General features: G+C 48.4%; 1 long non-coding RNA gene across 1 annotated transcript; it reads left to right on the forward strand.

Moving 5' to 3' along the window:
- The first annotated feature begins 385 nt into the window (after nt 1–385).
- Nucleotides 386–8,191, forward strand: LOC106808680. Its single transcript, XR_001393801.1, has 3 exons — nt 386–598; nt 1,092–1,160; nt 8,163–8,191. It is a non-coding gene; the product is annotated as an uncharacterized LOC106808680 (long non-coding RNA).
- Nucleotides 8,192–11,067: the final 2,876 nt, after the last annotated feature.

Consider the following 11,067-nt stretch of genomic DNA (forward strand, 5'->3'; position numbering starts at 1 on the left):
TACGAAACTTAGCCAGGACATGGGTTGCATGCCACGCGTATGTGTGTGTTGAGTGCAGTGAGTGTGTGTGTGCGTGCGTGCGTGCGTGCGTGTGTGTGTGTTGTGTGTGTGTGTGTGTGTGTGTGTGTGGTGTGTGAGTGTGCATGAGTGTGAGTGTGAGTGTGTGTGTGTGTGTGTGTGTGTGTGTGTGTGTGTGTGTGTGTGTGGTGTGTGTGGCCGCGCGCGCGCGGCGCGTGTGGTGTGTGTGTGTGTGTGCCGCCGCGCGCGCGCGCGTCGTGTGTGTGTGTGTAATAGGCTACACGCGAACACGCCTTGCCACGCGCTGTCACGGAGCAACGAGGTCGCGTGTTACACATCAATAGCCAGATCACCGTTATATAGGACTCTCGACACGTCGCAAGGTTGAGCACACGTCAGTGAGGTCTTTCTCTTGCCATCGCACATCAACCGCCGGATTTTTTTCCGTGTATGCCGCGGCGCGTGTATTTTCGCCTCTGTGACATATTGCTAAAGATCAGTTGATACCATCGGTCGCAGGTGCTGGTCGGTGGTAGAGAGAGAGTCTCTGAAGGACTAAGCTACGAGGAACCAGAACAAGGTAAACTTTGCTAACTATATACTTGCTATTTTTAATATTAATATCCGTATTCTATTACTGGGTACTTTATGCTATTTCCGCTAACTCATACGCTGTCATCGTGTAGGAAAACATTTCTGGATAGTTTCGACTGAAATGAAAAGTTATTAGAAGACAAACTGAGTAAAAAACACGAGAGCATAGAGCGTTTGTAAACTAAGGTAACATGATTTGACATGAGTATGAAATTGGTTACGGTGAATAGTCAACGTTCTCACTCTATTTGTTGCTGTGCAACATGCGTGTCATTGGGGTAATATAAAATAACTTTTACCCTGTTTTTCTCAACATATTACAACCATTCAATGCTATAACAATAGCCAACGTGTTACGGAATAACATCAGCCATACTTATTTATTCAATTCCATCGATCTTTAATCGATGCTTATAATAAATACCCGCAAGAATCTAAACTCAAGAAAAAATGTGGATTTGCATTTCGATTGTTTCTAGAGAACGTTGCGTGTAAAGACAAAGAAGATGAATATACCGACAGCATTCCTCTGGTTACTACTGATGCGGGTGAGTGACTGCACAAACACATGCACACACACACAACACACACACACACACACACACACACACAGCACACAACAACACAAACCACACAACACCACACACACACAACACACACCCCGGACGCAACACACACGCACACACACACACACACACCACACACACGCACACGACACACCACGACAACACACACACACACACACTACACACACCCACACACACACACACACACACACACACACACACACACACACACACACACACACACACACACACACACACACACACACACACACCACACACACACAGCACACCACTGCCACACTTTTTCGCTAACATCTATTCAGAAATCTCCCCAACCATCAAGCAAATTAAATCACGACAGTTTCTCGTTTTGCCAAATGTTCAATACAGGATACTAATTAAATCACCTGTCGCGACCGTAGACTCATTAGAGGTGCCGCTCATCTCATTATAAGATGCTTGTGCTGTGTGAATGTCACCGCTAGCGGACGTTTACACGTGTATAGCTCGTTTTCTTGCGGATGTAACATGGTCGGGATGTTAGATTGACGAGAACCGGCAGCTGTCACTTAGACTTAGCGCATGTTCACATGTAATAACGCCCTGCTAGAGCCCTGTCCGAGTGACCGTGTGGCAGTGCGCTTGCATAACACACCGCTGTGTAGGCACAGACCCCCACCACCCCCCCCCCCCCCGCATACAGCGGCTAAAGTCCCCGATAGGGGTGGGGTAAGATCCGCCGACGGCGGGGTGGGGTAAGGTTCACGGGGGGTGGGGAGGTCCACCGATGGAGAGGGGGGGGAGTAAACTATAACTTATATTGCAACTGGAAGGAGGCAAAGGCTATATATAAAACTAGGGGTGTCCGAATATATTTTTCCTCTAAATTTACAGGTTGAAAATTGAATTTTTAGCATTTTTAACAGGAAATAATTGCTTATATCCGGCTGTAACTATTGGTAGATTGTCAATATATCATATATCACTGATTAATCAGCTCTTATTGTGTTTAGTGTTTTCATTAGGGTACTGGGACTGCACAGAGCTACAGAAGAAACGGGCCTTTATTCTTAGGTCATATAGATTTATTTTTCAACGCTTGCTGCTGTGTTATTGAAGATTTCCGCAATTGCCTATAATCCCCTGTCCTCTGTGGTCCGCCACCTCCATACAATAACACACACATCAACACACAACACCACACACACACACACACACACACGCACACACACAGCACACACACACACACACACCACCAACACACACACATACACACACACACACACACCACACACACACACACACACACACCACACACACCACACACACACACACTCTACAAACCACACGCCACACACATACACACACACACATCTATACAAACACACATGTATATGTATATATATATAGTATTATATAATATATATATATCAGGAGCGTATAATGACAAATATATTGACATAACAATAAGTTATAATGACAATACTCGTTGCTGTTATTATTTAGTTCAAATGAGAAAGCTACTCGCGCGCTTTAGGGAGTTAGAGAGAGAGAAGGAGCGAAGAGAGAGAGAGAGAGAGAGAAGAAGAAGAAGAAGAGAGAGGAAGAAGAGAGACATGCTGAGAGGAGAAAAAGAGAGAGGAAGAGAGAGAGGAGAGAGAAAAACAAAATCTAAGGAGCGAAGGAGAAAGAGAAGACAATATCTAGAGAGAGACAGGAGAGCGAGAAAGACAAATCTCAGAGAGAGAGAGAAGGCGAGCCCGCTAGTTCACAAGTACATGAAGTTGTATTCACCATCTTCCGGTGAGTCATCAGCGGGGCCGGCCCGCACATTACCGCCTGCTAACCCGCCCACAAATCTCTCTCTGAGAGTATTTGACCGTATCTGAGAGTATTGAGGTATAACACCGCAATCGAACAAAGATGCGAAGACACCGCGTTTAAGCGACAAGTTCAGTTGAGAGCCGCATTTGCGCGCGCGCGTGTGTTTGTCTCTCCCCTTACTCAGATCATCTCAGCGTGACGGTCCGCGCCTCTACTGCCGCGTGTGAATTAGCCAGAACTAGGTTAGCATTGCCAAAATGAAAATCGTCACGCACACCCCCGGTTTGCGGCAACTTCATAAAGCGACAGGATGTGTGTACACCACGCTGGACGATTACACGCGAGGGAACGCGTGTCGTGCGCGCACGCATACACACAAACTACACATATTATAGCGATAGAGGTTGTGAAATCTAAAAGCAATTTCCCCCTGCGGTTACGCACGGCATTATACTGTGTAATGACACAGTATTGTGACCATTACCGGTAGTCTCTGCAGACTGACCATTTTTTCGAAGCGTGAATTATTATCAGCCAATCAAGGCGTCTGTAAACATTTCGTGCGGCGCATTATTAGTGGATATCTTTTGGTATGATAAGACCACGTCCGCATGCTCTTGGCTTGCAACGTTCCATTGAGTGCCAGGATCCAGACACTTATTTGCCTAAACTTCATTCACCGGAAAGGACTTCCGGAATGATATGTCTTGCATTTACAATGTGACACAGCCTTTATAAGTAATGAATAAGCTCGTATGTTCCGAACGCTAGGAAAATGCAACACGTATATAGAGTGCGAATACACCGTAACCGTATTAAACTGAATTATACTGGCGGATTAATTTTGGATTTAATTTTGGGCGGATTAAACTGTCGTAACTCGCGTGAACGCGAATAGAAATTATCATAATGATAATTAATCCCGCCTTAAGATTATCACGAGATTACGTTGAGATTTTGTTGGTGCTTTTCTACTTGAATGAAAGCTAAACGATAAAACAATACAAATGCAGCCGATCGAAGCATGCATCGATGACGGGTACTCTTGCAGTACGAATTCCATCTTTCCCGCGCCGTGAGGAACAAAGCCAACCGTCGATGCTTGTAACAAATCATGATGTTCGGACGTGACGGACTCGTCCCAACACCAACAATAGAGACGCAGTTACCAGTAGACTGTTTAACGCGGGTCTCACTTCTCAGGGTCACGTGAGACCGCCATTTGTTTAAAAGCAGGAAATAGGTGAAAATTGCACAGCTATGTATATGCACGTCCTTGAACGCGATAGCACACCACAAGTATGATTATAACCTGTTTTAGATCTGTCGTTATCAACGGTGATCGACAATAGCGTTGTTATTCCTACGTGGTGGCCGTCATTGAGACTAGGCCGCGTTCTATTGTAGTCGATATGGTGACGCGATCAACTGTAAATGAATTGTCAGCACATACCCGTTGCCGGATGGTTGAGTTTGTGGCGGGAAGTACGCGCTGTTATATTGATTTAGAACGACTCGCTCATAGATACGAATAATAACGTATGAAAACATTTAGAAAAGTATCAAACTTAATTAATCAAATAATATTTGACCCGATACATGTGCGTTTCCCCACTCTCTCATATCGTATCTCCCATGCACTCCATCTCTCCATCTCCCTCCTCTTCCGGCTTTTCTTTTCCCATCCCTGAGTGTGTCTTCTTACGGTCTCTCTGTCGTTACAACGCGATAGAAACGCTATTGAAACAACAGCTAATAAGCTTCACAATTATGTAAACTAGATTATCAATAAACCGACCCGCGTAAAATATTTCTGTGTAGCGCACGGTAGTTCGATAATGTACATGTTAGCTAATTAATATATAGATTTTTCTTCACTATTATTCGTCGCCTGCGATCATATGCTGTACAAATTATTCCGATACGGAAACTCACATTGATATAAATCACATAACATTTCCTCTAAGTAATTCATACGTAATCATCAGAAACTTTCGGTGATAGCAGCAGCCTTCTGCGTATAATGGTTGCCACAAACGTCGTTCATGCGAGAAAGGTAGAGAAGTTAGCTCCTGTACCAAGTGGTGTGAGACTGTTTGAACAGTGTATAAACGGGTTGCGAACAATGCAGACATAACAATTGATATGATGTCGTATCGCAATGTTGTAAGTATCATCATAGAAGAGACAACAATGGCGAAGCGACACCCGGAACGTATTTCTATTGTCAAAAGTTGCGTTGCGCAAGAATTATTGCACATCATCAGAGCGCGTCTACACTAAGACTAAAACGCCGGTTTTTAAAACCACGGTTTTTGTGGTGGTGCAGGCGGTCTACAGCTGTCAAAACTCCACCTTCGCTGAATGGCCGGTGTTTAAGTATATTTCGGTTGTATCACAGCACTAATCCGGTAGCAGGGCGGCCGTGTTTTGACAGTTGGGGAATTCAGATAGTAACACATTGAATTAGTTATTAGAGTTATTATACGAGAGGTAAGCTTCTCGGTTTAGTGGCAATTCTTTAGCAGTTGTTTCTGAATGCTAAGACTCGTTTTGATGCTGATGGGAGAAATAGAAGACGGGTTAACTAGAGTACAACGCAAACGAGGGTACGGGCGCATCGACGGCCTGAAAATGTTTCGACGACAGACAGGCAACCCATCTACGATTGAGTTTACACATCAATTGGGTCCAATTCGTGACTGGAAGACATGTGCGGCCGTATATTGGAGGCACCTCATCTATGTCATTGAGTGGTGGGATAACATAGCTAAAAACGCGGGTTTTCTGTCATGTTCTTGTCTACACCTACGGAGCGCTCGACTAAAACTCCGCGGTTTTTAATAAAACCCACCTCTAAAACCCGCGTTTAGCAACAGCGTGGTAGATGCGGTACCCCGGTTTAGCATAGTGTAACGCCGCGCTCAAAGTTTAAAGAATATGCCTGTACAGCATAAAGTCATTAACAATGGCATCATATGAAAACGGCGTTGGTAATACAAAAGCATGACCGAAAAATAGAGGGAAATTCGAAATATTTAGTGTAAATACAAATAACGGTGTTATAAATTACTCTATAACTACGTTTAAATTTTTTGGCGCTAATTATTTTACGTAATTTCTAGTCTTCGAGGATAATCCGGGCGAGACAGGCTTCGCGGTAATTTTCGCGTTTTATAGTAATGTTACCGCTGCATTCATGCACACGCAGCGTGCCTATACTTAGCCTTTACTGCCCTTACTATCCTAACTTAACGCACTTAGCACGATAAGCTAGCCAGTGGCCGCACCTGTGAGTTGACAGACCTGATATTGGCATCGCTCCGGCAGTTGCGCGCGAGATCATAATATGAGGAAGAACGGATGCACACAGATCGTGGCACGCCCTCCTCCTGCTCCTTCTCTGTCCCGCTCTCGCCTGCCTGCCTGTCTTTCGCCCCTCCCGCATTCCCTTTAGCTCTCCTTCTCCCTCCCGGCTTCTCCCTTCGTACTCACACCCTTCTCCTCTCTTCTACTCCTCCCCTGCTCCTCTTTCTCCTCCTTCCTTCATTCCTCTTCCTCCTCCTCCTCCCCCTTGCTCCCGTGCTCCCCCTGTCTCCTCCCCTAGTCCTCCGCCACTACTCCTTCTCTTCTTCCTCCTTCCTTCTCACCCTCCCCTCCTCCTCCTCTAGAAGATAATTTTGGTGTCTATCTGCAAAGATAAGATAGAGTCCGACGTGCGGCACGCGCGTAATGGCAATGTTTTTGTGTCATAATTCGATTTTTGTTTATGGTTGGATATCTTAGCGCAATATAACATTCGATTTATCACAATTAAGCATTCGATTTATCACATTATAACATTCGATTATCGCATATTATTTTGATTCCGGCATCGAATGCATTCGACTTTTAACACGGCATCGCGAATGATTCGGATGCATCATTCGATGCGTGAAGTCGAATGGATTCGAGTGCGCGAATCGAATGATTCGATGGCATCATTCATCTCACGCATCGAATGATGCATCGAATCAATTCGATTCACGCATGAATGAATTTGAATCGAATTATAACAGTAATACACAGCCATACGCGCGGAGTATGTGTATAGCTGGTGACCGGTCGTGACGTCGCGGCGGGGGAGGGAGCATGACGAACGAACGGCAATCAGGCTGCGCGGACAGAGAGGAAGAGGGAGAAACCTGACGACGTCGCCGGCTCTCTAAGTTTAATTGCAGCGCGATGCCAGGTGAAACACGCGATAGATACGTCTCGTGGTACCGCGAAGCACGGAGCCCCGCGGTAACATACGTCTGTTTGCGCTCGCTTACTCGCCGTGCCCCGTACGATTTACACCAGTGACCCACACCGGCCTATATATGGCCATGTGTGTGTGTGTGTGGTGCGTGCGTGTGCGTGCGTGCGTGCGTGTGAGCGTGTGTGTGTGTGTGCCTGTGTGTGTGTGTGTGTGTGTGTGTGTGTGTGTGTGTGTGTGTGTGGGCTGAGTATAGTGAGCGCGGGAGCACCCGACTCCCATTGTAGCCTATTCCCGCCACAACATCCAGTCCATATTTCAAGGACATAAACGGAATAATAATAGACACAGGCTGGCGTTTATGACCATCAATTTTCACGCGGGACGAGATCTAGTTGATATTTACCGGTCCAGAATTAAAACCGCGGTTTGCTCGTGCGGGGAAGATAGTGCAGAACGGTTAATATGTCCACTGTCACAAGGCCAGCACACTATACACGCTGAGCTTGAACGCTAACTTACTACCACCGCTATCATGCGCGCTTATGAAGATTGTTCCCGACGACAAACCATGTCCATAATTCACGCCGAGATTCTTGATGATGAAAAAAATCATTACTCTTTATGAATTGTAAGCCGCTGCAATCACACGGGTTGCAATGTCCATCGTCCGAATACCGTGAATAACATACCATCGGTACCATAATCGAGGAAGACTCCTGAAGAACGAGCATAATCCGAGGAAGGCTATTGTCCGATCGAAGATACCGCTAACGAACGAACATAATTGATATGATCTAATCTCTATCTCTATCTCATCGCAATAAAGTTAAAATCTGAATTAATATCCGCCCAATTTCGTCAGTAAACTTCGCACCACCTGCTTGTGTAAGTTCACTGAAAAATTCGTCGTTTCTGCTCAGGTATGCGTAGCGACTGATAACAATCGAATGCGTAGCGTCATGGCGATGCACGGGGGCGACTGCGTCCGCGATGGAGACCCCGGAACCCTCTGCTGCGTCAGTGATCTACAGAAACGAAGCCAGGCAGCGATGGGTGAGACGCACCAGGGGCATCATGCGACCGGCCTCGCAATCACACGGAGAGCCGGCCAACACCGGCCACCACGCGACCAGCGGGCCGACGAGGGAAACCGAATAGTTCCAGAGCAGACGGTATGCGCAGCCGACGGACCGACGCCGTCGCGTCAGGCACTTCGGAAGCATATCTATCCTGGCGCGCGCCTAGCAGCTTTCCTGGCCCGCACAAACTCCGCTCGGTGCCTTCTCAACGAACTCGGATTTCGAACGCGGCGGATCGAGAGACCAAACGGAATTCCGTCGGAATCGGCGACAGACGGCACACCCTGCGCCGTCTGGGCGCGGCGGATCCAAACCTTCGTCAATTAAGTGACGCTACGGCAACGCGCGCTCGGACCGTCCGGCGGGATCGGGGCCACCAACGCGATGCCGCGAGTGACGCGCCTTCAGCCGGGAACGATCCGCATCCGGGAGTGTGGCTCCGGGAGTTTATATCGGGACCTGGTAGAACGACTGGAGACACCGCACCTCGCACCGCACCCAGGGAGCGAAGAGAAGAGGAGGAGGAGGAGGAGGAGGAGGAAGAGGAGGAGAGCAGGAGGAGGAAAGGAAGGAGAAGGAGGAGGACAGCGACGGAGAGAGGAGAGACGCCTGCCTCGCTTACGTGCGCTGGGAGAAAACCTTCAACGCCGTTCCACTAACTACAGCGAAGCGCGGCAACAGGCCGAGCGAAACGCGCCGGATCCCGGTCGTTTCGCGAACCGGCCGGTTCTCTACAATCCGTACTTGTTCGTCGAGGAAGAGAAGGAAGAAGAGGGGCGAGAGGCGCCGTGGTCCGGCCTCCGCCACCAGGTAGCGCTGGCCACGTTCAACCGGACGATCACATCCGGATACGCGCGCGCTGCCGAAACGGGACGAGATTCCGGAGGCGTTCGCAGGGCGGTGGGTTCAACCGGCGGCGAGAAACGCGGGCCGCCTCGATCCGTGCAGCCACCACGCGGCCACGGCGCTGGGAAAGTACCAGCCGACACCTTACCACCACATCTGTCACACCTCGAGAGAGAACAGCAGCGGGCAGCAGGCCAGCAGACAATAACAACAACAGCAACAACACGGCGCACTAGGCCAGCCAACAGCAGCAGAGCATGACAACAACAACAGGCAAGCAGCGGCAACAGCAAGTCACAACAACCAGCAGCGCAACAGCAGCAGCAGCAACAACAACACACAGCAGGCAGGCAGAATGAGGAGGAGAGAGGGAGGAGCAGGATGGACTATAACGCCATCACGCCTGGCTGGCGCCTCAGGCGGGAACCGCAGACTGACGTTAGAGACGCGTCACCTCTGCGGTGGCTAAGCGTGCTCGAGCCGCCAAACGCCAACAGGGAAGACTACCTACCCGTACGGAGGCTTCACGGGATAGAGGATGCGCTACCGGAAGTGGCAGGCTTCGCCGAGAGATCCCGGCGATCGTGAACGTCATATCGAAGACGCAAGAAGGGCGGCGACGAAAAGTCGTGGCTCAGTGTTACGGCTCGTGCTGCTGACGCGCTGCTCCCTTGATGCGAGACTCTATCAGAACCTCGCGGTCGCGGCCGAACGCCCGCAGGACAGCGAGATGTACTTTGACAGTTACGGAGTTTCAACGACCGCACGAGCACGCAACGCCACCCTGCGCTTTAAGCGGTTCGAAGCGTTACGATGTGACGCGGGAATTCGATCATCCGCAGGAAGTGGGTACTGCCATTCTGGGAACGATACGAACTTTTAACGAACGTGTTTGGGTGCGTTTTTACGGTCTGTTTTAAAAGAGAGGTGGATAGCTGTTTAGTGTTGAGTGAGAGCAGACCGGAGAGAGGAGAAGAGCAGCGTCCAGAAACCTCCCTATGACAGCTAAGAGCGGAACAGAAACACCAAATCAAGAACGCAAACGCAAGCGCGACCTAAAGCCAAACAGGACGACGCACCAGTGCTCTGAAAGCGACGCCGGGAGGGCAGAGAGGCAGGAGCCAGGAGAGAGCAGCACTGTGCACTCCAATAAGTCTCCACGACTGGACAGAGAATGCGCGAGTTAGAGAGAGACAGAGATAAGATAGATAGATAGATAACGATCCAGATAGATAGATACAAACGAGATCGTTCAGATCAAATAGATAGAGTCTAGACTAGAAAACTAAAGCCGAGAGAGATCATCATGCATAGATAATGCAATCAGCATCAGAACTAGAATCTCGGACCTCACGTATAGATAGATAGAGACTCCGGAGAAGGAACTAAAAAAACGAGATGAGAGTTCTTCTCGCCGAGAGAGTGCGATAGGGAGAAGCCGAGTTCCATGACTGAGAGAAGAGTAAGAATACATCCATTCCGATATCTAGATCAGACAACAATTATACCAGGAATAGCTCATAGAACGCTTACCTGCCCGGGACCGAACAAGACGATGCGAGCACTACCCACTACGTCACTACAACAGAGAGACGAGGAAACGCCGAACAGCAGAAGAACTGACATGACTCAGATCTTGATTAGATCGTGTAACCTTTCACTATTTTTTGTAAAAAATCGCTCTCACTCATTGGCCTTACTCCGCTCCCGACCGATAGCGAGATTCGGATCTACGGCAGAAACGAGCGACGCAGAACAGACAAAAGTAGATATGCTTGAAGCGAACGCAGAATAATGATAAGAAGAGAGAGTCGCCGCTTTCTCGTTAATTGAGATATGATTCAGCGTATCAAGATTGACTCTCTACCAGATTATCTCACGAACTAGAGAGGTTGCGCGT

The sequence above is a fragment of the Priapulus caudatus genome, unplaced genomic scaffold (assembly GCF_000485595.1).
Source record: "Priapulus caudatus unplaced genomic scaffold, Priapulus_caudatus-5.0.1 Scaffold295, whole genome shotgun sequence".
NCBI lineage: Eukaryota > Metazoa > Priapulida > Priapulimorpha > Priapulimorphida > Priapulidae > Priapulus > Priapulus caudatus.